Raw genomic sequence first — 27,643 nt, 5'->3', positions numbered from 1 at the left:
GGGGAATATCTAGAAAGATTTTAATGCACACGGAGTGTTGATAACAACTGCTGCAGACATGGTAGGAAAAAAGCAAATGCATCTTCTCATGAGAACAGCGGCCTATAAAACAATTAACTTCTAGAGTATTATATAATGTAGACTCAAGTTTTCTCTAATCAGATGAAGTTAGGATTTTATTAATGGTCTATAGACAAACCATGTTAATATTACACTTTCTTTAAATTTTTCTGTTACATAATATGAAACACATCAAGTGAATTTATAATTTTACATCAATTATAAGCCTGGGAGATAGAGTTAGCGTTTTCCTAATGTGTGAAGGTCAAAGGTGAAAAGCATTTTCAGTTAATGCAATAGATGACATTTCTATTACAAAGTGACAAAAGTCTTACTGAATGCTAGCTGACTTGAAAATTACCTTAGTTGCTCTTTTAAGACTATTATATATATATACACATTGCTCAGGTACAGTCCTAGTGCATTTCATTCCTGCTACATAAGAAAGCACTTCACCAGACCCAAACTCTGCAGAAGAAAATGGATATAGATCTGGTAACTTACTATACCCTGTATATCCCATTTTATTATGAAATTCTAAGTATAGTGGATTGATTTTGAAAATAATCATACAATTTATCATTTCAAAATCTAGAAAATTAACCAATATAAGGCTGTGAGCAATTAGTATTTATATCTAGTCCTTTGCACTGCAGGTTGTGATCTACAATTTATACAGTGACTGCAGTGCCAGCCCAACCCTGCCAGGTATTGACATTGTTGGTAATGTTCTGCTATTATCATCATGCTCTTCCACACCTATTACTTTTGCTGTATATTACAGCCTTGAACCTCTTCATCATAGTTATTATCGTCTTCTGAAATGCCTTCTTTTATGAAGTAGAACACAAATCATGAGACTTGATTCTCCTTGAAAAAGCACTTCAATTGCTAATCATCAACAATCTTAACAGTGAAAGAAACATCTATCAGCCTCCCATCCTCAGGAGTTTCAGGAACACAAAAACAATAAAACAGAGTGCTCTACCTTGCTATTTCTGCTGCTTAATGATTTTCATAAGGACATTTCTTTCCTTGCTTTCAATCCATCTGCCTCTCTGTGCTGCCTATTATTTCTAGCCCAGGAGAAAAGTGTGGATTAGAATTATCTTGAGTCTAACCTCGTTTTCTAAGTTTTCATTAACACCTCATTGGGGAAGTAATTCATTGGATTCAAAGAGAAATTCAATTGTAAACATAGAAGCTTGAGACATCTTTGAGGAGTTTTGAAATAGGTTAGTTACGTTTCTGAGTCACATATTCAAGCATTCTTAAAATAGTCAAAAGGCAATGAGGAACATGACAATGTGGCCTTTTCCTTCACATTATTTCACTGTCGCAATCTGGGGGTGGTACTTTGCCTTCCAAACGTTTTCTTTCTGTTTATATTTATCTGTTCTAGATTTTAAGTTGCATAGATGGCATAGATCACAGAATATAACTTTTTGCATGAGCTGGGCAGAGCTGAGGCTTCCTTTTAGTATTGGTAGCTTTGGAGTGCTTGGCTTCTACTTTACAACTTCTACTTGAAGACTCACAGCAATCGTGTATTTCTTGACAATTTCTGAAAGTGTTGAATGTGGCCTGCAAAAGTCCCAAGTACATCAGCATATCTTTGTGGATAAGAGTATAAAAATAAGTAAGAAAGGAAGAAATCAATTCTTTTTAACAGCTGCTTCTTTCCCTTCATCAACACTTCCATCCAAACACAGTCAGCCTTTTGGATTTGGGGGGCATTGCCCATCCATGTAACTCACATGTTACAGTCTCTTAACCCAGAGGATTGTTTGTATTTGTAATCCCATGATCACCTTCCTTGTCATTGCATTTGAAACCAAATTAAACTTAGGTTTTGTGACTGGGTCTGGGTGTTGTTTTGGGAAAGAGCAGTGCTTTGTAATGGTAATTGCATTCAGTTTTGCACCCGATCTGGGAGGACTCTGCTTTGGTAGGTGGTGGGAAGTTTCAAGAGTGATACTGTCCATGCAGCCATCAAGTTCCTGCTTGCCATATCCCCTGAGACCTCTACCACAAGCTAACTTTGAAATTCTTGAGTGCACGATGCTTCACCCCAACCCTGGCAGTGGCTTGACACATGAAGACAAAGAAAGCACAGTAGTAAAAACACAAAGAATGATATTTTAAAATTCTGAGGTCCCTTCTAATACTTCTTTCTTCTTGAAATCTGTACATAGGAATAAAATTGTTCTAGGATGTTAAACTTGTGGAGTTCCCAATCTATTAAGCATTTAAACATTTAAGATGATGCAGTTTTAATTAATAATCAATGTATGTCCTCTGAGATGATTATTGATACATTAAAAACAATATTTTTCTCTGGCCATATTCTTATGAGCACAATGAATCTCTGTAGGGCATTCCAACAGTATAATTAGTAACTTTAATTGATTATTGATGTCTATTTTTATTCCATGACATTGTAAATTCCATGAGAACAAGAACCATCAATTTTTTAATTTACAGTTGTACCTGTTGAACACAGTACAGAGTTTGATACACATTTCTCAACTAGCTATCATATTATGCAGCTGAAATCTTCAAGATGTGAGGTGTCTGAACATATTTTAATGTCATTGTGAGTTTATCAGTAAATACGTTATAATTGGACATGGCTAAATTATGGAGTAAGGTTTCTGACATGATGGAAGACGTGTTCTCCAGACCACAAAAGATAAAAAAGGATAATTTTACTTATTAATAAATACAACTAAATCCATATGCATTTTAATGTAATAATCCCATGCAATTAAAATTAAGGTTTTCAAAACATTCAATATATTTAAAGTTCTCTGTTTTTCAGCTATGAAAAGAATGTGCAAACACATACTGCACAACATGGTAGCTATTAGTCACATGAGGGAGTACCTTGGGAGACTAAATCAAAGATATAAAGTAGCAGACATATAAGAGGATTAAGTCTAGAGATCTAATGCACAATGTGCATTATAGTCAATAATGGTATATGTTATTGAGGAATTTTACTAAATGATTAGATTGTGGCTATTGCCATAATACACACACACACACACACACACACACAGACAAAAAATGGGTAACTATGTGATATGATGGATATGCTAAATTGTTTCATTATAGTAACCTTTATGATATCTATATCTATTGCATCACATAATATATACCTTAAATACACACAACAGAATTAATTAAATATATAAATTCAAGTCACTCTGCTTATTGCCTCTCTTAGGAAGGCACAAACATGAATTTTCCAACATGGTAGTCACATGTGGCTATTGAGGCTTTGAGATGCTTCTATCATGAATTGTAAAATTCATAACAGATATTGAGGACTTTGTATAAAAACAAGTAAACTGTTTTATTAATACTTTTTATAATGAATATATTTTTAAAGAATATTTTTGATATGTTTGTTTCAATAAAATAATTTAATTAATTTTAAAAATTTCAGAATTCCATATAAAATAAGGGTTTATTAAAGAAAAGAAGATGAGAGAATTATGCATATGGGGTTCTGTAAGATGAAATCTTTATTATCAGAAAGCCAGGTGTGTGTAGTGATGGTGGTTACATGTGAATATCAGTTATTGTCAAGAGTTGACAATTTCTACTAAGTGGTAAGTTTAATGATCCTTTTTCACTTAGATAAATATGAGTTTAAGTAATTAAAAATACAGAAAGCGAAACCATGAAAGGCCAAACATAGATCCATACCAATGGTTTTATATAAAAGAAGGATTAAGAATTATTCAAATATAGAGTTAAAATAACTAAAATAAAATGAAGTAAGAAAATAATTTTACTTTCAGAAAATCATTGTGCATGTGTGATCTGATAAGTAATCAAGATTCTGTTGAATTATATATCTATTTCTTCCAACAATTCTAATCTATGTCTTTTGCTCCACCTATTTCTTTCTACCTACCAGGCTTATTTACATACATCTTTATTTTCTATTTTGTCTCATTGAGGCTTATTTACAGCCTTATTTAGAGTTTTGGCAGTGAATTCAGAGTGAGTATTTCTACCATAATGGGTATTGATATAGCAGAAATGTGATGCCCACTACTTTTGCTAAAGGACTGTAAATTTTTTTTTTTTTTTTGGTGGGGGTGGGTACTGGGGTTTGAACTCAGGAACGCTTGACCACTGAATCACATCCCCAGCCCTATTTTGTATTTTATTTAGAGACAGTATCTCACTGAGTTGTTTAGAGCCTCACTTTTGCTGAGGCTAGCTTTGAATTTGAAATCTTCCTGCCTCAGTCTCCTGAGCTGCTGGGATTAAGGGCATGTGCCACTGGGCCCAGCTCTAATGACTTTTGGAGGACTTAATTCAACCCTTTACCTTGTTCTTGGATTTGTAGAACACACTAAAGACAAGAACTATTCCTCAGGTATGATGGCAGTCTTAGGAGTTCACAAGTTTCTGCTGATCATACTTTTCCTTAGGACCAGGCGTAACCTGTGCCCCTAGTGTTTTCTGATCCAGTTCCCCAAGCCCTTGCACATTCCAGTGTGGAGAAAAGCCACTGCAGCTGTCTTTAAACCTTATTCACACTCAGCCCCTGTTAAGTCCAGAAGCCAATGTCTTGGTAATATTTGAAAGAAGGCAACCCTCCTGCACATGCCCTGCTCGTGTCTCCTGCTGAGAGAGCATCCCTCACTAACCATGAATGCTGCCACCAGTCAGCATCCTCTGCCACCTTCCTCAAGGTCATACTTCTAAGTTCTACTCCACCTTCAAGGCTGCTTCTAGGTACTGAATGACCATGTGTGGGACCTAGTGCAGAATCCTAGTCTTATAAAGTAGATGCAGCTTGATATTCCCCGTCTGCCTCTCTCAATTTTTTTTTTTTTTTTTTTTTTAGAATTGCACTGCAGGTAGAGATTCTTCCTGTGTGTCCACAGGTGTCAAACTTGTCTTGTGGTCTGCAGGTTTCTCTGCCTACATTCCACCCTCTCCTTTATCCTTCACAGCCCTTGCTGTCAATACATTCTGTGCACATATAAGCCTATCATAGAGTTTGCTTCTCAGACGATCCATGAGGATGCAAGATTTGTATGCAATACTATTTTCTCAGAATCATTGGTATGGCTATAATATTACAATGCATCAAAATATATTATGACAAATTGGAGTTTATTCCAAGAATGGGAGAAATTTACCAAAGCAATCCATTTCAGCAGCAAATTAAAAGACTCGCTATCTACTCATATTACTAGATACTGAAAATGCATTTGATAAAAATTTAGCAGGTGTCTCTAATAGACACAGACTAGAAAGAGGTTACATAAATTAAAATCTACTTACTAGAAGACAACACTAAATACTACTCTAAGCAGCAGTGCATTGAAAGCAATCCAATTATAAATATAAGCTCGCCACACATTTCTTTTATGGTTATTAATATCTGCTTGTGCCTCAGATGTGATTGACAGAAGATGTCTACAGGAATATTTATAGATATAATGTGTGGTAGGAACTTTTGGTATGAGATGGAAGTTGTTGATTATCATTTTTCTCCTTTTCTAGAAATCACGCAAAGAAACAAGAAAAATGAAAAGAAGTGTAGTGTCTATGTTCACTGAAACTTGAAGGCAGATGTGATTTACAGATTATAAGGTATAAAAGGTCACTGAAATCAATTGAATCTTTGCAGATGTCATGCAAGAATAAGTGTGGAGGTTATTTAGTTGGCCCAGAGGTGGAAGAGCTGCTGATGTACTGTAAAAATATACTCCCCATAAGTAAAGGAATAATCCTGAGGGGTAAACACTATATCTTTTATTTTTAATAACCACATATGTAACTTCCGTAGGTTGAGAGTAGGTAGAATATATTCCCAGAGAAATGGAGAGAGGATTGGAGACCAGAGGACATCAAGGGACTTTGACAGAAGGATTTTCAGTGTCAGAAAGTACATGTCCTGAATTCAGTGTGCTCAATGTGAATTGAAGAATTACATTTTTGCATGCCCTTTGATAAACCTGAGAAGGCTGGGTCTGACAGGAAAAGCCCTCTAGATTCAGCTTTGTTCAAAGAATCACAGAAAATGGAGTTTCAAAGAACACAGAGAACAGGCTTATTTGTAGGAAGCAATCTGTCTCTAGGGCTTCAGACTCTGACATCTCAATCTCAAGTAAGAACCCCTGCCTGCAAGTGAGCCCAATAAAAACCAACATGTTCACTAATGAGTAACTATATAGTTAGAACATTGTTCTAATAATACAATGAGACCAACTTGCAAAAGAGAAAGAAAAAAATATATGTCCAAAGAGATATAAATGGAAAAGACTTTTGAGAACAACTGGAAAAAAATTCCATCATGACCTAATAATGCACACATATCTTTAAGTTTTCTATGACTTACATTGGGGATTACAAAGAAGTGCCAAAGGTCAGGAAAGTAAAAATCATTATCATCATCAGAAGAAGAAGAACAACAATAATAAAACCCCTAAGTACATAAAACACAAATTGCCATGTCCTAGATAAAAAAAAAATGAAGGAAAAATAAGGTCATTGGACAAATGAATATGAAATAAAAGTTATACAAGGTTTAAGTCATCAAAGGAAATAAAATGATTGACATTAACATAACTAAAACAGTTTGCATTACTTGGGAAAGGAAGTTTTAAAGCCCAATATATTTTTAGGAGGCTTTGATGGAAAGTACACTGCACAGTTTGTAAACAGGAGGGCAAACTGATATGTTACCTATGGAGAACAGCATTGTAATAAACAACACCTAATAAGTTACATAGAATGTATCCTTCAACCAAACAAATTTGCTTCTGAGAATGTATCTTACAAACCTACTTACAAAAGTACTGTTTTACAACCTTGCCTTATAATGGTGAAATAGTGACATCCAAATGATTAAACCAATTAAAATTAATTAAGTAAATTATTATACACTACCTTATTGATTTTAAATTCCTAAAAAGATGAATGAGCCGATGCTCTGATATAGAATTTTATATACTTATTAAAGTAAGAGAAATATGATGATGAATAATAAATATAATTATATTCCTTTCTAGAAAAAGAGGGGGGAAAGGGATAGAGATGGAATCAGACCCTTTATATTTATTTACTTTACATACATAAAGATCCTGTGGATGGATTTATAAGAACCCATGGGAATGACAAGGGTGGTGGCTCTTCCCTATGATCCCAGTGACGTGGGAAGCTGAGGCTGCAGGATTGCCAAGTTGGATGCCAGTTGCAGCAACTTAGCAAGACCCTCAGCAACTTTGTGAGACCTTGCCTAAAATCTAACTCACTGAACAAAAATGGCTGAGGAAGCAGCTGAGTTGGAAAGCATCCCTGGAAGTGATCCCCAAATCCCCAAAACAAAGAAAAAAGAATCCATCACAGTATGGGACAGAAATTTGGCTAGAAATGTGATAAGAATTAATATTCATTATGGAGCATTTAAAATTTTGACTTCCATGATTAGACTATACACTTAAAACAAAGTTAACACAATGCGAAGTTATCAAAAGATATAAAATATGAGAAGTTTAAACATCAGAAGGACATAGCCTGAAAATGGACATTTGAAGAGATGTCCATTGAAGCAGAAATAAAATTGATGGATTTGGTATAAATTTTGAGGGTAAAATTACAGATTTGATGATTCCACTCATTTATTTCTTCCAGAAATATTTACTTGGTACAAGATATATATCAAGAGTATTGAAAGGCACTGGTCATTAACTTTTAGTGGTGATGTGGAGAAGCAGGAATCAAGGGAGACTTGAAGTATTTTGGCATAAACTATTGGTAAAGTTAAACTACCTTAACCTAATGAAAAATGTTGTATAAAGAAACTTAAGGAAGGATTTACACCTTCAGTATTTATTTCTATTTTGTCATTTCAACTTTTGGGTAAAGAAGTTATGTAAAGGATTAAATGTACTATTATACTAATATTTGACTTTCAAAAATGTTGCTTGAGTATATGGTAAGACATACTATATTTCTCCATAAAAAATCCAATATTTTAAAAAAGATAGCTCTACTCCTAATTGAGCTATTAATATACTTCTACCTGAATGAAAATCATAGCTTTTTTTTCCTTAATGGAGTTTAAATATTTATGTGAAACTTATTCTAGAAAGTGAAATTTATAAAAATGACCAAGAAATGTTAAAACATTGAAATTGTTAATGCAATGGATTTAAAATATCACGAAATTTTACTTTTTAGCACTCTGGAAATTGTACAATTGCAAAGTGTGGGCTAGAGATGTGGCTCCGTGGAAGAGCACTTGCCAAGCATGTGTAATGCTCTGGATTCAATGCCTAGTGAAACACACACACACACACACACACACACACACACACACACACACTGGTAAAAAGTAATTTCATATATTTTTTTCACAATCTTTAGGCAAAGAGTGTGACTCTGAAGAAATTGAGTAGTTAGGCTGCGAGCAATATAAGCAATTCATATTTTCTCTGAGTCTTTTTGGTAAAGCTGCTTCACTGGGAAAACTTCAAACTATAGAGATTCCCTACATCATACAAGTTCACTTCTGCTGAGGCTGCCTAGTGCATTAGGGAAATCTTCGGCATTGTTTCTCCCTGCTGTGGGTACTGGCTCAATGCTGCTAGTTCCAGATCTTGGTACTTAGCACATATGAAGATACTTACAAATCATGTATGACACATATGCTTCATGGTTTACCTTTTATTTCTTCCAGAGTAGAAGAAATGAGAAGATCTTGACAACCCGTCTCACACATTCTCTCTGGTCCTCTGCAATACATTATTTAAAAAAAAAAAATCCTTGAATTATCATGGCATATGGATGGAATGCTTAAATAAACATTACAGAGCCAATTTTTATGTTACTTTTAATATTACACTTACTTATTATTTAAAAAAATTGAAACAAAACAACCATGTTTTCTCCTGTTGTTTTTCCCCAAAATAACAACAAAAATTAAAAACTCATATAAATAAACTAATTTTATTTGTCATGTAATCTCAATTCCATTAAAATAAAATGCAAATAAAGTGCATTGCCTTTGAATTAAAGTTTAAACAACTTTTGAAAATGATAGTTTTTACCAGTTTTCTTTAAGGTAGTAGACATCTTAAAGGTTTTAAAAATATAAATTTTCTTTTATTGTGAATGGTAAAATTTACACTGAAATATACATAAATTTAATGTTAATGTTAATAACCATTGTGATTCATACATCAATTTAACCCTTTTCAGTCTAAAAATATAGTATTTCCAGCATTCCAGGATCTTCATATGTTCTTTTCTAAGTCATGTTCCTTTCACTTTTTCTTTCATTTATATTATAAACACTTCTACCTATATACACCTATTTCTTTTTTTGTGTGTTTTTTTATTGGTTGTTCAAAACATTACAAAGCTTATGACATATCATCTTTCATACATTTGATTCAAGTGGATTATGAACTCCCATTTTTACCCCAAATAAAAATTGCAGAATCACATCGGTTACACATCCACATTTTTACATAATGCCATATTAGTGACTGTTGTATTCTGCTACCTTTCCTATTCCCTACTATCCCCCCTCCCCTCCCCTCCTATCTTCCCTCTCTACCCCATCTGCTGTTGTTCAATTCTCTCCCTTGTTTTCTTTCCCCTCCTTTCCCCTCACAACCTCTTATATGTAATTTTGTGTAATAATGAGGGTCTCCTTCCATTTACATACAATTTCCCTTCTCTCTCACTTTCCTTCCCACCACTCATCTCTGTTTAATGTTAATCTTTTCCTCATGCTCTTCCTCCCTGCTCTGTTCTTAGTTGCTCTCCTTATATCAAAGAAGACATTTGGCATTTGTTTTTTAAGGATTGGCTACCTTCACTTAGCATAATCTCCTCTAATGCCATCCATTTCCCTGCAAATTCCATGATTTTGTCATTTTTTAGTGCTACATAATACTCCATCCTGTATAAATGCCACATTTTTTTTATCCATTCATCTATTGAAGGGCATCTAGGTTGGTTCCACAGTCTAGCTATTGTGAATTGTGCGGCTATGATCATTGATGTATATACACCTATTTCATCTCTGTAAAAATGCCTAATTACAAATCTTCTGGTCAATTTATATACTTTATGTAAGAGTCATCTACATTTCCTGTGAGTTTGCTGATGATAAACTCTCCTAACTTTTGTTCATCTGGAAATTATTTATTTATTTATTTTGTGGGTCTGTGTTATAGAAATCTAGATTTTTTTTTTAAATCTTTTCAAGGAGGTGATTCCATTGCCTGTAGCCTCTATTGTTCCTGATGAAATGTCAGCTATTGCTTTTTATAGTTGTACCCTAAGTTTAATGTGACCTCCCTCATGTGTCTTTAAGGTGTGTGCTTTGTCTTTGATTTTCCATATCTTTCTATGATATGTCTAGATATGACTTTATTAATATTTATCTTATATGAGGTATAATGTACTCTTGTTTTGTGAATAGAGACCACCAGTTTGGAACAATGTCAAGTATTATCTGCTCAAATATCTGCTGTAGGTGTTTAACTGCCTTTCTAGATGTGCAATTAGTGTGTTAGAGAGTTTGGTATAATCCTGCAGGTCTAGAACGATCTATGCAAAGTTTTTTTTTTTTTTAAATTTTCCTTTATTCTGGTTTTTAGATCACTTACTCTTTTTAATATTATACCCCCATCATCAAATTACTTCTTTATTTTTGATAATGTATTTTAGAATTGTCTATTATTTCTGTGTGATTCTTGTTTAGAGTTTGTTTTTCTGCTAAAATTTCCTCATCAAAAATAATTTTCCCAATTTGAATAAATTACATAAATACTTAATAAGATTACTTATTTTAAATCCCATCTCTTTTTACTTCGGTATCAGGGGTGAACTCAGGAGCACTTGACCACTGAGCCATATCTCTAGCCCTATTTTGTATTTTATTTAGAGTCAGGGTCTCACTGTGTTGCTTAGCACCTCGTTTTTGCTGAGGCTGGCTTTGAACTTGTGATCCTTGTGCCTCAGTCTCCCAAGCCCCTGGGATTACAGGTGTGCACCACCACATCCAGCCCATCTCTCTTAATTCTAGAAAATTGTTATTTAAAATGTATTTTCCCTTTAAGCTTTTTCCTTTTAATTATAGTGTAGAAATTCTTATTTATTTCCAGTTTTATTTTTCTCTTGTTTGACAGACATTTTGTGAAAAGGGACATAAAGACCGACCTTAATAATATTTACTTCCAAAATGTAGCATATCACTGCATTTTTCATGCCATTGGGATGAAGAGTGTGTGAATGTATTCTAGACTTGAATTGACTTGAGCTTTGTTTTGGTTTAACTTAGATTAAGTTCTTTAATGGTTTCAAATGTTTAAAAGTCAGTAGGAGGATATCTAAATTTTTAACAAATTTTACTGTCAACCTGTGTGTTGACCACATGGTTATTGAGCCCTGGTGGCCATGGTAACAGGATTTGACTACTCCACTGGCCCTTTCTTTCTTATGTGGCCTTCTCCAAGACATAATGGTGGAGCACTTCAGCGTTAAGGCAGGAGTGGAGAGCCCACAGAGGTACACAGGACCTCCCCGTAAATGTGTGATAGCTCCCCAATGGAGAATCAATATCCACTTACTTGTTTTATTAATTCTCCCTTTTATTGGATATCCTTCTAAAAGCATGTTGAACCATGTATTTCATATTAATTTTCTTTAACAACAATATCCATTCTGCATGGTACAGAGATATTAATGAAGGGGAGAAAATATCAGGGTATTTTTTTTTGCTAACTAAAATGACATTTTGTATTAAAATAGTGTAATTCTAAAATCCTATCAATTTATATTTATTGATTGCTCACTACATGCTAGGTTGCATGATTCTAAATTAATTATGATAGACTGATTCAATCAATTTAAAAAAAAATTCTTTGATGTGAAGTAATATTGCTATTACTTTGCTATTGTAGCCCCTGCTTTACAAACTAGAAGAAAGGTCCCAGAAGCTAAAGAACATGTCTAAGTTCAAAAAGTTCCCATAATACTAAATGAGTTAGTCTAAAACCTGACAATTTAATCAATATGTTATTCTACCTCTGTAGCTAAACTGATTCATTCAAAAATATCAATAGGATGCAGGTAGTATATAATTTATTTATTTAAAAAGAAATGATAAAGATTGCTTTTGCTCCATTTTGTTTCATTGTCCAATCATATATTTAAGGAAACATAGATTAATTTTGGTTTGGTAGTTTAATTGAAGATTATAGATTTAACTTGCTGTGAATATCTATCTTTAGAAGTAAAGGAGTAAGTTCAGCTCCATAGTGCTGTCCATGTGCTACCAGTGATCTGGTCCAATGTCACAGCAACTGGAGTTGATTCGATTGGTTATTCTCCCTTGAAAGTGGGATGAGGAGCAGGTAAGTTGAATAGCTGAAATTTGACTCATTAAGTGGTCATCTAATGCCTAATTTAGGGAGTAGTTATTATAACAGCAGTAATTAACATGTACTCCATATTTCTTAAGTGCCAGGTGTTATCCTCTTTATTGATTACTGCCATGTGTTCAATACTGAAGAGACTATGTTAGGATATCCGGAGGGACAGATGTTATTTTCCTAAACACATTTTTATTTTAAAAAAGGATAAAATGTGACAATAGTAAGTATTAAAATTATAAATACCTGTTAGATATTTCTATTTATCCACAAACAAAAAAACAAATCCCATGCATCAAAAGAAATTCCATGCATCAGGGATTTGGATCTGAGATCACATGCAGGACTACCTTGCTTAATATAGTCCTGAGCTAGAAAAACTTGCCTGTTATCACTGACTTGTAAATTCTCATAGTACTTAACACAATATCCTCTATCTAATAAACATTCAATGGAAATACACTAAACTTATAAAAAAATACTGTTAGGTACCATATCAGTTCTTGATCACCCAGTAAAATTTAATTACTCATACAATAATGAAAAAATCCAGCATATGAGCTAGGACTAATATAGAGTAAAAATGTATAGTTTTATCATTTGGAGTTATAAGATTGGCATATTCTTTCCAGTCTTATAACCAACTCTCAAATTAAACTTTTGTAAGTAATTAACCTTTGTGTGACCAAGTTTGCTCATCTGTAAAACAGATACGGTAATTATTATTGCCTGGCCTGTAGGCATAGTGTGAGGATTAATGAGGTAATTTTTAAAAGCAGGTTCCTTGAAAGGTATTTTATAACCTTCTGCAGTCCTGAGCTATTTGTTTTATTTTCATCACATACATGAAAATTTAAAATGCTTTAAAAATAATTAATTCACTTATTTTAATTTTAAGTTAACCAATTATCTATCATTAACAAAGCCTTTTTGTATGGGAAAGGAGTTAAAAGGTAGTATTAATCACATGAATGAGCATTAATATCTTGGTGGTATTTTATATAAGTGTTGTAAAATGGAAGTTATTTGGGGGAAATGCTCATGTTCTCTGAAAGTTCAATATTTCATAATTTTCACTCTATGTTTTGAATACTACAGTCAGATACAGAAGGCTTGTGGGATCTTTTTAGGTTGCTGACCTCAGCAACACTGACATGTTGGATGGAGCAATACTTTGTTTCCGGGGAAGAGTCTGTGTATTGTAGGTTGTCCTTGGCCTCCATCCACTGGCCTCCCCCAGTAATGATAATCAAAATCAACTCCAAACTTTGCTGGTTGTCTCTGCAGAGCAAACTTGCACACAGTGGAGAATTGCCATACTGAGGACTTCAATAGGGTGAAGGATTACTCCAAACTCTGATGTAAGCAATTTGAACAGTACTGGGACCAAGGGAAAGCACAGATACACCCCTCAGGAGCCTTGTTGCGGGGATCAAAAAGAGGAAGATATAGATTGGCTATAAGAACCCTACACAGAAAATAGAAATTGGGATCTGATATCAGAACATATATTCATGCTGTGGTTGTTTTTAATTGATGGTAAAATAAAAATCGGCAAGCTATTTTATTTCATGACATTTTTCTTTTCACAATACATTCAATATGCAGGGCCTGAGATTTCAATGACCACTGAGAATAAGAAAGCAAAACTTTTCCAAGGAAATAGCAGCATCTACTTTAAAAGTATGTAGTTATTTTAGATGCTAAAGTGTGCTCCAAGGTGTTATTTTAGCCCAGGTAGTTGCAGTAAGTGAATTCAGAACTCTTTGAACTTGAGTTTTCATTTGATCAAGTGAATATTACTTTAGATAATTGATAATTTTCAATTGCAAATTTTCTCACACATGAAGGAAATGTGACCTGAGCTTTTAAAGTTTTAACTTCATGAACAGAATAACTTTTCGGTTAATTAAAGTTAATCTATAATACGTTAATTGTATATTCACAGATGGTTCAAACAACAGAGAGGCCAGTTCAAGCCTTTTAAATTTATCAGGTAATTCATGGGAAAAAAAGTGAAGCTTTTGCAAGTCCATTTGATTGAAACCAAAAATAAAGATACTTTTGTAAACTTAGTAGAGAAGTTTAAATTTACAATATTTGCTATTGTACTAAGAACAAAAACACAAAAATTGCAGGAACTTAGCATGGTAATATTCATAATGTTCTCTTAATGTTTTCTTGGAGAATTAACACATTTATAATTATGTGATACCCTTCTTTGTCCACAATTTTCCTTTTTTGAGGTCTGGTTCAATTTAAGATTTCTGCTTAAAAATCAGTTTAAATTTCCCTTTCCTACAGTGGTTCCATAAGCACAATTTGATTTGCACTTATGGTTTGGAGGTTGGGACTTTATTAGTGTATCTCTAATTTTAGGTTAGCAACTAACACCGAGACTTAAATACTCTAATGGACCTCAGAGGAGTTGTTGGTTTTCAGTCATTTTTATCTTTTCTTGAGAGAACGAGTGTGACAAGTTCCAAGTCTCTTCCATGCCACACCAGACAATGACCTTTATATTTTAATAGGATATAATTGGAGATGATATAGATTTATATAACAATATAGATTTATGTATATACCAGGATGTTAGTAATTATTATATTTATACACATAGAGTTACTAAGTCTTATGAATTTCCATTATTCCTTTGCGCAGTCTGGCTGGGCACAAAATCATGAGCCACTCAAGCAGGAACAAATTTTATTTCTGAAACTCCCGCCAATGCCACGTGCGCTCTCAGGAAATATGCCGAACCACACACGTGGTGTTCTCCCAGGCTACACTACACACAGGAAGGTCCCTCCTCCGGAAATCCCTCCTACCGCATTTCTCCAACCAATGGGAACTCTCGGGGAGTCCTGTTAGAGCTCCAAAGTAGCAGGCCAAGGCGGACAGCAGGGGTCTAATATCCAATTGAATGCAGATCTTAACATAATCATATCATTTTAATGGCTTGCTGGCGTCACCTTTCAACCAAAAATGCCATGCATCATTCCTACTTGGCTATGGCTCTCAGCATCTCCCCCTTCTGTTAAATTAAGCAACAAGCAATGTGGCTTACCAACCATGCCTGTTAGGTTGCCCAATACAACATATGGTCCTTACCCGTCATTGGATGAGCTGACTCTAGGCGTCAGCCTCCTGTCTTAGGTTGGTACCACTGCAATTGGATCATACCCATCACTGACTACCAGTCCTGCATACAGCCATACTTGTGGATAGGCCTATGCACCAGTGGGGGGGTGAGGTTCTTTGCCTCACCTCTGTTGGCCCTCAAATTTGGCATTGGTGCCAGTGGGGGGGTTAGGTTCTTTGCCTCACCTCTGTTGGCCCTCAAATTTAGACCATCACTAGCAAAAGGGAGGAGGATACAGAAATGCCATGACACCAAGCCAATTGAGGGCTCCTTTGGAAAAATTGTATCACTGGTGATACCATCAGTAAAGATACGCCAGCACTACCACAATTTGCTGCACCAAAAGATAGTTCACAATGCATACAAGTGATACGTAGTCCAGGCAAGTTCTGCAAGCAGTTCAAAGCAGAGGAATCTATCAATATGTCCATTTCCTCCCAAAGTAAATCGACTCCTTGATTGAGCATTACTTGTTGAGTTATATTCATTGATGCAACAGTTTATACAGTTTACTGTGATAGCTATTGAAGAAGTTGTAGTTTGGTTTTATCTTTGTCTACCCAATTTAAATTAAACCATTTAAATCACATGAATAATAAAAAATATTTGGATCCATTTTTTCATGAGCGCTCCTCATATATGATCTATGGACATACACACATATAGACATACAACACAAAACAGAAGTGTGCACACATAACATACAACACATAAGACAATAGTAAAGGCCTTGTAGCTTTACCTAGGTGAAATCTCCATTGCAATGTTTAAAAACTCCACAGTCAGAAAATAAAACTGATCAGAAAAACATTAACCTAGGTCTGTATGAGCTCAAAAATAAAATAGAACTTTATGATGTGGGAAAAGGAAATAATAAAATAGATATTGAAAAAAGCATCCTGGTTAATCAATGTCACAGATGTAAGAATAGCCAAGCTGGAGCTCTGGATATCAGCTGTTATGAATTTGAGTCAAATCATCTTCTTTTTGGTCTGTAGAAATCGCTTTGGTTAGTCTCTCTGGAATCCAAATCAGCTGCTGTTCTCCCTGTGGAAACACACAAACAGAACCCCAACTCCAGACAATCACTGGGTCAAGACATTTCCATTGTCCTGTTAGAATATCCTTCCAAAGTACCTTTGGCTTATGTACATTTTTTTTGGATACATATGCCTTTCCGCAGCACTACGTCCTGATGAATCCAAATTTAAAAAGTTTAGAGTAAAAAGGGTTATTTTAAGTTTATCTTTGGGGGATATATACCCATTTCCAATTCCCTCTTTTTGCTTTAATAAGTACATTTTAATAGTTTGATGAGCTCTTTCAACTATGCCTTGTCCCTGAGGATTGTATGGAATTCATGTTATGTGAGTAATGCCAAATGATGAGCAAAATTGTTCAAAAAAGGTAGAAGCATAACCAGAACCATTATCTGTTTTTAACTGTTTTGGAATGCCCACAGTGGCTAAATTTTGTAAGCAATGAGCTATAATATCTTTAGTTTTCTCTCCGGCATGAAGGGAGCCCATCAAAAATCCAGAAGAAGTATCAACCGTAACATGAAAATATTTTAATTTTCCAAATTCTGGCAAGTGTGTGATGTCCATCTGCCAAATATGGTTAGGTATCAATCCTCTAGGATTGACTCCAAGATTAACTTGTGGTAAAAACGTCACACAATTTTGACATTGTTTTATTATATGTCTGGCTTGTTCCTTAGTTATTTTAAAATGCTTTTGTAAAGTATTAGCATTGACATGGAACCTTTTATGAAAATTTATAGCTTCTTCTATTGTGGAGAAAATATGTATGTCATGTGTAGTTTTATCTGCTAAATCATTGCCCAAACTAAGGGCTCCAGGCAATCCTGTATGTGCCCTGATATGTCCTATAAAGAATGGATCTTTTCTGTCCCAGATTAGACTTTGTATAGTGGAACACAAAGAGAAAACAGTAGAGGAAGGGGAAATCCTACCAGCATCTTCAAGGGATACTATAGCATTAACTACATACTGATTATCAGAAAATAAATTAAATACAGAATCTTTAAACATCACAAAAGCTTGTAATACTGCATTAAGCTCTACCTTTTGAGCTAATTGTTTGGGTACTAAAAATGTAAAAGTTTGATCAGGGTAACTACTGCTGCTGTACCATTATTTGACCCATCAATGAATATATTTGGAGCATTCACGATAGGGGTTTTTCTTATCATTTTTGGAAAAACTACAGGATGCAAAGACCAAAAAGACAACAAAGGATTAGATGGTAAGTGATTACCAAATGAAACATTAGATTTACACATGATTATTGCCCAAGTATTTAACTCATTAGCTAACTTATTAATTTGATCCATAGTATATGGAGTAATAATTTTATTGGGAGAAACTCCAAACACTCCCTTTGCTGCTTTTATTCCTTTGAGTATTAATTGTCCTACAGCCTCAGGATACCTAGTAAGAATAGTGTTAGGAGAATAAGATAAATGTATCTACAATAATGGACCTTCTTGCCAAAGTACCCCTGTAGGAATATTTTTTGTTGGTAGTACAATAAATAATAAAAGCAAACATATCAATTCTATCCAAATGCATATTTTCCATATATGTTTCAATGATTTTTTAATGCCTTTCTTGCTTCAGGCGTTAACATGCAGAGTGAATTTGGATCTGATGGACCTTTTAAGATATCAAATAAAGGTCCCAACTCTCCTGTTGGTATGCCTAGATAAGGCCTTATCCAATTTATGTCTCCTAATAACTTTTGAAAGTCGTTAAGTGATTTGAGTTGATCTATTCATATTTGAATTTTTGGTGGACGGACCATGGTTGCGGATAATAGAACTCCTAAATAATTAATTGAAAGATTTAATTGTACTTTATCTATTGCTATCTCTAGATTATAATTTTTTAATAAATTTGTAAGTGTAGCATAACATTCTAGCAATGTGTTTGTATCTTTATGTGCCAATAATACATCATCCATATAGTGATATATTTGTAGTTCGGGATTTTGATTTCTAAGTGGCTGGATTGCTTTGTTAACATAAATTTGACACATAGTTGGGCTGTTAGCCATCACTTGAGGGAGTACTTTCCATTCATATCTCTGATCAGGACCTTCATGATTCAGTGCAGGGATAGTAAATGCAAAACGCGGACTATCCTCAGGATAAATTGGAATTGAAAAAAAAAAAAAACAATCTTTAATATCTATAGCTAAAACATACCAGGTTTTTGGCAAAGCAGACAATTGGGGAATCCCTGATTGAGCAGGTCCCATAATAACCATCTCATTATTAATGGCTCTTAAATCTTGCAATAATCTACATTTACCAGATTTCTTTTTGATGACAAAAATGGGAGTATTATGGGGAGATACAGAAGGTTGTATATGTCCTTCCAGTAATTGTTGTTTCACCAGGTCATGAGCTACTTGTATCTTTTCTTTAGTCAGGGGCCACTCAGGAACCCATACTGGTCTTTCTGATTTCCATGTAATTTTGATTGTCTCAGTGGCCCCTTCTGAAAACCCAATCCATGTCTATTTATTCTTTGATCTATTTGAATTGGTGCTGCTATACCTTGTTCCTGTCCTCCTAATCTTTTTTCTTTCCTAAAACCTTGTCTAGCCCTAGTAGTGGGTGCGTTAGGATTGATGTTATTTGTTAATGTCAAATCTAATTGATCTAGGACATCTTGTCCCCATAAATTTATAGGAAGATGATCCAATACATATGGCTGTATAGTTCCTTCACATCCTTCAGGATTCTTCCAATCTAATACCATTGTACTTCTATGGGGATTAGTTGCCACTCCTAGGCCTCGAAGTGTTTGAGTGGCTTGTTGTAATGGCCAATGTTTTGGCCATTCTTGACGAGATATGATGCTAAGGTCAGCTCCTGTGTCCAGTAGCCCATTAAATTCATGTCCTTGAATATTTAGTTTTAGCATTGGGCGAGAATCTAAATTTAAAGACAGCATAGCCCAATCCACACCTGTGGAGCCTAATCACCTGGAACCTCTTTCTACAGTACGACTAGAAAATTTATCATGCAGGCTGGGTATTATTAATAATGGTGCTATTCTATCTCCTGGTGAAATTACTGATATACCCTTTGGAGAACTGGCTATAATTTTAATTTCACCTTCATAATCAGAATCAATTACCCCAGGACTTATCATAAGTCCTTTTAGAGTAGAAGAGCTGCATCCCAATAATAAGCCTACTGTTCCCTGTGGAAGAGGTCCTTTTACTCCTGTGGGAATGATTTGAACTCCCACCTCTGGAGTTAGTACTGCTCTGGCGGAGGTGCAGATGTCCAACCCTGCACTCCCTCTGGTTTGTCTGATGAGGGATTTAATGGATAATGTGTCCTGGGCACTACCCTGATGGTGTTGCTGGGTTCCTCCAGTGCTCTATATATTTGTGGTCATAGGCCCCGGAGCTATTTCTCTCAGCATTTTTTCTTCATTTAAACAAGTTATATTAAAAAAGTGTTCCCCTTAAATCAGTTTCCCCTACATCAAAGAATGTAAAATCTACATGTTTTGTTTTCAGTAGATTCATAACAAGGTTTAAATCAGAATTATGTAATAGGAGTAAGAAAATTTAAAAAAATAATGCTTATACCTTGGAAGCCAGCATAAAAGGTAAATTATATGCTTAAAATATGTATAAACTGTTTTTAACAAGACACAGGAAATATTTTTCTTTAACTTGAATTTAAAAAAAAAAATTGTGTTATGTATTCATGTTTTTCAAATTTGGATAGTGTAAATGTCACTTGATACAAATGATGCCAGATTAAGATTCTATTTTACTAGGATACAGTAAAATTGAGAAAAATAATCAAGAAATTACTGATGTAACATCAAACTTAATACTGCTTACTGCTTGTAGAAATATATGAACTTTTACGATGGACACATAAATATCAAATTTAAATTGAATTTAATCTGACAATTCAGTAAAGAGGAATCTTAACTTATCTACCATGTCATAGGAATTATTACCTAAAATGACTGACTAGATTTGTATATGAAATCTAGTGAACGATTTGACTTCTTAAGAAGTTAGGAGTGGGGAGATGAATAGAAGAGACATAAACACTTAAAAATTCTGGATATTTTATTACTGTACTCAGGTAATTCAGTTCCCTTCTTTATCTTTCCATGTGATTTCTTTTTTGCTTCTGAAATACATTTGCCTTTTGATTGCAGGTCAGGGAAAGCAATCTGACTTGGTTTTACCTTGCAAAATTTTAACTCATATTTAACTAATTTCTAAGTGTGTCATCTCTGTTTTAATTGGCAATAGAAGTAATCCCCAAAGTCATCACTATTGAATTCTCAGTTATGATCTTTTTCAGGTTCAAAGAAACCTTAGTTTACCTAGAATAAGGATTAAGAGTAAACATCTTAGAGAACTCTGTAGCTGTTTATTTGAGCTCACTTTGAGAGATTGAGGTTTTATTCTTGTAGAGCCTGATATATGAAATTCCAGAAGGCAGAAGTTTCTACATAGAGGTGGGTAGCTAATGAGGAGAATGTTATAGTAGAAAGTACTAGTCAGCCAAGAACATTCTTTCTCCCCTTCTTCCTTAAAACTAGGATTCCAATTTTATTCTAGGCAGCAAAATACCAAGATAGGAGCTACATCATATCTTAAGGTGAGTCTTGTAGGAACATCATTTAAATATGCTGCAACTTAGCTTCATGTTTACTATTTGACAATATCTTCTCCACATTCCTGCCAATCTGAACACAATATGCTGTACAAAACACTGAATAATTGAAAGAACATTAGATCTTTACTGCACATAGAGCTACCACACTCATCAGCTGTCCTCTCGAGTGAACGTCTGTGAGAGGGTGTGGGGAGACGTCAGTATGTTAGAAATACAGTTTACTAAACCACCTTTCCAAGAATGCGTCCGTGCACTCTCTCATTAGGCCAAGCTCATTCTTGGAATTAGATGAATTTCAAATGAAATCACTGCTTCTTCTTTATTACATGACCTGATTATTGAAATCTAATTTTCTCATTTTCCAAGGATATTGGAATATTTAATTTTTGAAAAATTGAAGATGTATTTATCAATTGTAATACTTAATTCTGATATGTGAAATGTTTATTTGATTATATTGCACTGAAAAATAAACTTTGCTTTCATTTTTCATCAATTATTGAAGTAGTGCACAGCACATTATATATATATATATATATATATATATATATATATACACATACATACATACATTCTTGTGACATTTGTGTCTTATTTAATTAAGTAGAATATTTAGGGTATGATTTATTGCTTTTTTCTAGTTAATAAAATTCTGTAATGTGAGTGTCATTCAATAATACTTTAAAATATGCACATGTATTTTAAATATTTTCTTCGATTCTTCAGGCTGTCCCATAATTCTTGATTGTTTTCTTCAATTTCTTAGCTGTGCAGAGCTTTTTGGTTTGATGTAATGCTATTGATTTTAGCTTTGATGCTTCTGCTTTTAGGACCTTACACAAAAATTCATCTGATAAACAGTTAATATCCAGAGTATACATGATTCAGAAAAAAGAAAAACTATATAAAAATGGATGAATAGAGGTCTCAAAGAAGAAATACAAATCATCAGTAAGATTATTAAAAAATATGTTCACCACTACTAATCATCAGGAGAATGCAGATTAATAACACAGTATAATATCACTTTACTCTAGTAAAAATAGCTATTCTCAAAAATACAAAGATAACAGAAATTGGCAAGAACATAAGAAATGGAAACACAGACTATTGGTGGGAATGTAAATCATCAGTATAGCAATATTCCCCCTCCCCAAAAAAGTGTGGCAGTTCTTTAAAAATTTAAAAATACAGCTACCATTTGATCCAGCAACCCCACTGCTGGATATAGACCCATAGGAAAATAATCAGTAATTTGAAGAAATATCTTCACTCCCATATTTGTTATACCATAATTCATAATAGATAAGATATGGAATTAACTTGAGTGTTCATCTGTAGGTAAATGTATAAATACACAATGGGGTAAAATATAAAATGGAATATTGTTCAACCATAAATAGAAGAAATCTGGATATTTTAGTTACCCTCTTTTGATCATTACCCAATATATACACAAGTGGAAATATCACCCTTGTACCCCACAAATTTTTATAAGTACCTATGTTAACTAAAATAAAATTTAAAAGTCAGATTTCCATCACTATAATAAAGTAGCTGAGAAAAACAATTTAAAGATGTAAAGATTTACTTTGGTTCACTGCTTCAAGGGTATCAGTTCATGGCTGATTCATTCCATTGCTATAAGCCTGTAGCAAGGCAGAGCATTATGCATGGAGGAAAGTGTGTGGTGGAGCAGAGCTACTCTCCTCATGTCAACTGGGAAGAGAGAGAGAGAGAGAGAGAGAGAGAGAGAGAGAGAGAGAGAGAGAGAGAGAGAGAGAGAGAGAAGGGGCTGTGGGCAAGGCATAACCTAGGCAGGCATGTCCAACTTGGCCCACCTCCTACAGTTTACCCCATCTCCCATTAGTCCATTCAATTACAAACTCATCAATAAATTAAACTCATCAATAAATTAAATGGAGACCAGGGTTCTCACAATCCATTCACTTCCCAAAAGTTCTACATCTGAATATTTCTGCACTGAGGACCAAACTGTCAACATTTGAACCTTTGAAAGACAGATTCTACTTCCAAACCATGACAGATTTTAAACTGTTGTGTTCAAATATGGAATTGCACTCATGAAATCTTTCTATGTTAGTTGCTTTTATTCTAAGAAAATTAAAATAAAGTATATAATGAGAATAATTACTGTGGAGGGAAATTATACATAAATGTTAATCCTGGAATATATTATTATATTAGTAAAAGGGAGAACTGGAAATCCATATGCAACAGAATGAAATTGAATCCCTTTCTCTCACCCTGCACAAAAGTTAACTCAAAATGGATCAGGGAGCTAGGAATCAAACCAGAGACTCTGTGTCTAATAGAAGAAAAAGTTGGCCCTAATCTCCATCTCATGGGGTCGGGCTCCAAATTCCTTAATAGGACACCTATAGCATAAGAGTTAAAATCAAGAATCAACAAATGGGACATACTCAAACTAAAACGTTTTTTCTCAGCAAGAGAAATAATATGTGAGGTAAATAGGGAGCCTATATCCTGGGAACAAATTTTTATCCCTCACACTTCAGATAGAGCCCTAATCTCTAGAGTATACAAAGAACTCAAAAAGTTAAACAACAACAACAAAAAATGACCCAATCAACAAATGGGCCAAGGACCTAAACAGACACTTCTCAGAGGAGGATATACAATCAATCAACAAATACACGAAAAAATGCTCACCATCTCTAGCAATCAGAGAAATGAAAATTAAAACTACTCTAAGATACCATCTCTCTCCAGTAAGAATGGCAGCCATTATGAAGTCAAACAATAACAAGTGCTGGCGAGGATGTGGGGGGAAAATGTACACTCGTACACTGCTGGTGGGACTGCAAATTGGTGCAGCCAATTTGGAAAGCAGGATTCCTTGGAAAGCTGGGAATGGTACCACCATTTGACCCAGCTATTCCCCTTCTTGGACTATACCCAAAAGACCTAAAAGGAGCATACTACAGGGACACAGCCACATCAATGTTTATAGCAGCACAATTCACAATAGATAGACTGTGGAACCAACCTAGATGCCCTTCAATAGATGAATGGATAAAAAAATGTGGCTTTTATACACAATGGAATATTATGCAGCACTAAAAAATAACAAGATCATGGCATTTGCAGGGAATTGGATAGCATTAGAGCAGATTATGCTAAGTGAAGTTAGCCAATCTCTAAAAACCAAATGCCGAATGTCTTCACTGATATAAGGGGGATGACTCAAAATAGAATAGGGAGGGAGAGCATGAGAAGAAGATTACCAGTAAATAGGGAAGAGAGGTGGAAGAGAATGGGAGAGAGAAGGGGAATTGCATGGAAGATGGAAGGAGACCCTCATTGTTATACAAAATACATGTAAGATGATGTGAGGGGGAAGAAAAAAGGAGAGAAATGTGTCACATTAGATTGGGTAGAGAGAGGTGATGGGAGGGGAGGGAAAGGGGAGGAGGGATAGGAAGGGCAGCAGAATACAACAGACACGAGTATGGCAGTATGATAAACGTGGCTGTATAACCAGTGTGATCCTGCAATCTGTACACGTGGGAAAATGAGAATTCATACCCCATTTGATTCAAATGTATGATATGTCCAGATCATTGTATTGTCTTGAGCAACTAATAAAAAAAAAAGATTGTTTGAAAAAAAAACACCTAAAAAATATTTGCACATAAATTTCCCTCAAGAAAATTATTGCTGCAATTCACTCACTTCCAAAATTATCTTTAATATTGATATTTATAATAAATTCCATGGGGGGCTGGGGATGTGGCTCAAGCGGTAGCGTGCTTGCCTGGCATGCGTGCGGCCCGGGTTCGATCCTCAGCACCACATACCAACAAAGATGTTGTGTCTGCCGAGAACTAAAAAATAAATATTAAAATTCTCTCTCCTCTCCCTCGCTCCCTCCCTCTCTCTCTCTCTCTCTCTCTCTCTCTCTCTAAAAAAAAAAGAAAAATAATAAATTCCATGTATACATATACAGTAGATTCAATACATTTATGGAAATACTATTTTAAATATAATCAAGACTTTATAGAATTATTAAAGATAAATAAGCTGTTTTTGTTGGTCACATATCAAGACTTCTTCAAATATACTCAGAAGCATTTTCTGTATATTTTTTCATGTACTTTTGTGGTGTTTTTGTTGTTGGTTTGAGGAAGTGTCTTGCTATGCTGCCCAGTCTGGTTTTGAACTCTTGGGTTCATGTAAACTACCAACCGCAGTCTGGTTTTCCTCATGTATTTTTGAAATTGACAAAAATGGAGATATTGGAAAGGACAGTGGTTGCCAGAAGATGGTAAACTTCTGTAATAGAGATGGACCAACATCCATAGTTTCATCTACACTATTCCAGAAATACCAGATTCTGATTTAATTGGTAAATCTTATGGTTCATTACAGTGAGAAGAAATGGTCTTTTAACAGCTCTCAGGCTTTTGTTTGTTTCAGAAAAAGAAGTGTCAAGTTTATATTATTCTCACTTTGACCACTTAGCACTTCAGTTCTAGAATGCGTCTGTCATAGGCTCTACTAACCCAGGAAGACCCATTCAGTAGGTTTCCTTCAACTACCATGGCCCAATATTAAACTTTTCAAGCTTCAGTTACCAGTTTCTTAATTTTAAATCCAACAAAACGGAAGAAGAGCAATTTCTCTAAAAGAAAGCATACACACTAAAGAAAAAGTAAACCAAAGAAACTAGAAGAATAAGTCACTTATATGTTACGTCCAAAATCACATTATAGCTCCAAAATCAAAGTCAGTACAGTATTTGTGCATTTGAGGAAACTGCAATGGGGGAAATTTTAAAAAAGGCTAAAAAGGACTCATGAAAATACAAAAAACCCTTTTATGAGATGAGTAATAAGCATCAGTGGGGAAGATGAGAATGAAAACATGTGGCTAATGTGTTCCATAGATCCCTGATGGGCTGGCATCATGCGCAGACATAATGGGGGGCAGGCGGGACTGAATGGAGCTGAATCGCCTGCTGTGGTAGAAGTTCCCCACCAATCTGTCCTAGGAAGCCCATTCGGATTTTCTATGGGTGACTGTAATTGTGGCCTGGCATCAGACTGCTTTAGTGCTAGGGAATCTGAGCTAAGCAGTCTATAGTGTTAAAAGAGCTAGATAAGACCAATTGTAGGAAGAACTGTGTCTATGGAGTTTCACCTCCTGCCCTGCTGGTGGTAGGTTCTGGAGATAAGATGAAGAGACTTTCCTGAGGATCAGAGGGATAGTGCCTTTGAGTTTCAACCAGCTCCACAACAGCTAACCCAGGTTATGTTATCCTGGAGCCACTTTTTTGGAAAATGCTTATTGTCATGTTCAGAATGAATAAAGGGAAATCGACTGTGAATATAATTAGCTTACATATCAAGATCAAGAAACAATAAAAATCAAATAGAAAAGATAATTAATCCAATTGAAGTAGATAAAAACATTTTAAAGACAAAGAAATCAGATCTTATTACCAACCTTGGTGTAAAATTGAAAGCCTAAAAATTAAAATCGAATAACTAAAAATGTTGCAAATGTTCATAAACCAATCTAAAAACCTAAGAGGTGTTGGTAAGGATGTGAAACAAGCGGATAAACTAATAACGGAGGTATCGGATACCATTACACTGGGAAAAAAGAATTGGTTTTATTCCAAAAAAATTGAAGATACACATATCCTATACTATGACTAAAACAAAATTTGTACATGTGCCCCAAAGACATATAAAAGGATATACTTAGAAGCTTTGTTTGTAGTTAAAAACTAGAGTTAAATAAAATTATGGGAGGCCATTGTTTTGAGCTGAAATATAGCACAAGGCCCCAACCAAGCAAGTTAAACCAAAAGAGTCATAGTAAAATTGCAGCTTTGAAATTGCAGCTTTTTATGGGCACAGATAATCCCCAGAAATGTTTTTATTAAAAACAGGAGATTGCATTCTACCTGAGTCAGCAAAGTAAGGGAGTCCTTTTTTGCTTTAATCCTTGCAGAAAAGGAATGGGAAGTCACTAGATGTTAACCAATGAGTTTCTTTTTCTTTTCCTATTGTTTACCACTCTGCAACTGCACAAAGGGGATTCATGCTTTTAGAATAGTGGCTAACACAATTCTTAAATTACAATAGAGGACAGGTCTATGATTAAACTTATTACATTTTTTTCTTTTGATACTAGAAATGTTGCAGATGTCCATACCCAGTAAAGTGGTTAAATATTCATATTGTCCTTTACACTAATCTGAGGGAATCAACAATGGTGACATATACTAAACATGGATGAAAATCAATATCTCAATATTGTGAAAAAAAGAAACAA

Source organism: Spermophilus citellus, assembly GCF_964194105.1.
Source record: "Spermophilus citellus genome assembly, chromosome: 8".
NCBI classification, from domain to species: domain Eukaryota; kingdom Metazoa; phylum Chordata; class Mammalia; order Rodentia; family Sciuridae; genus Spermophilus; species Spermophilus citellus.
Note: the sequence above shows the minus strand (reverse complement) of the source record.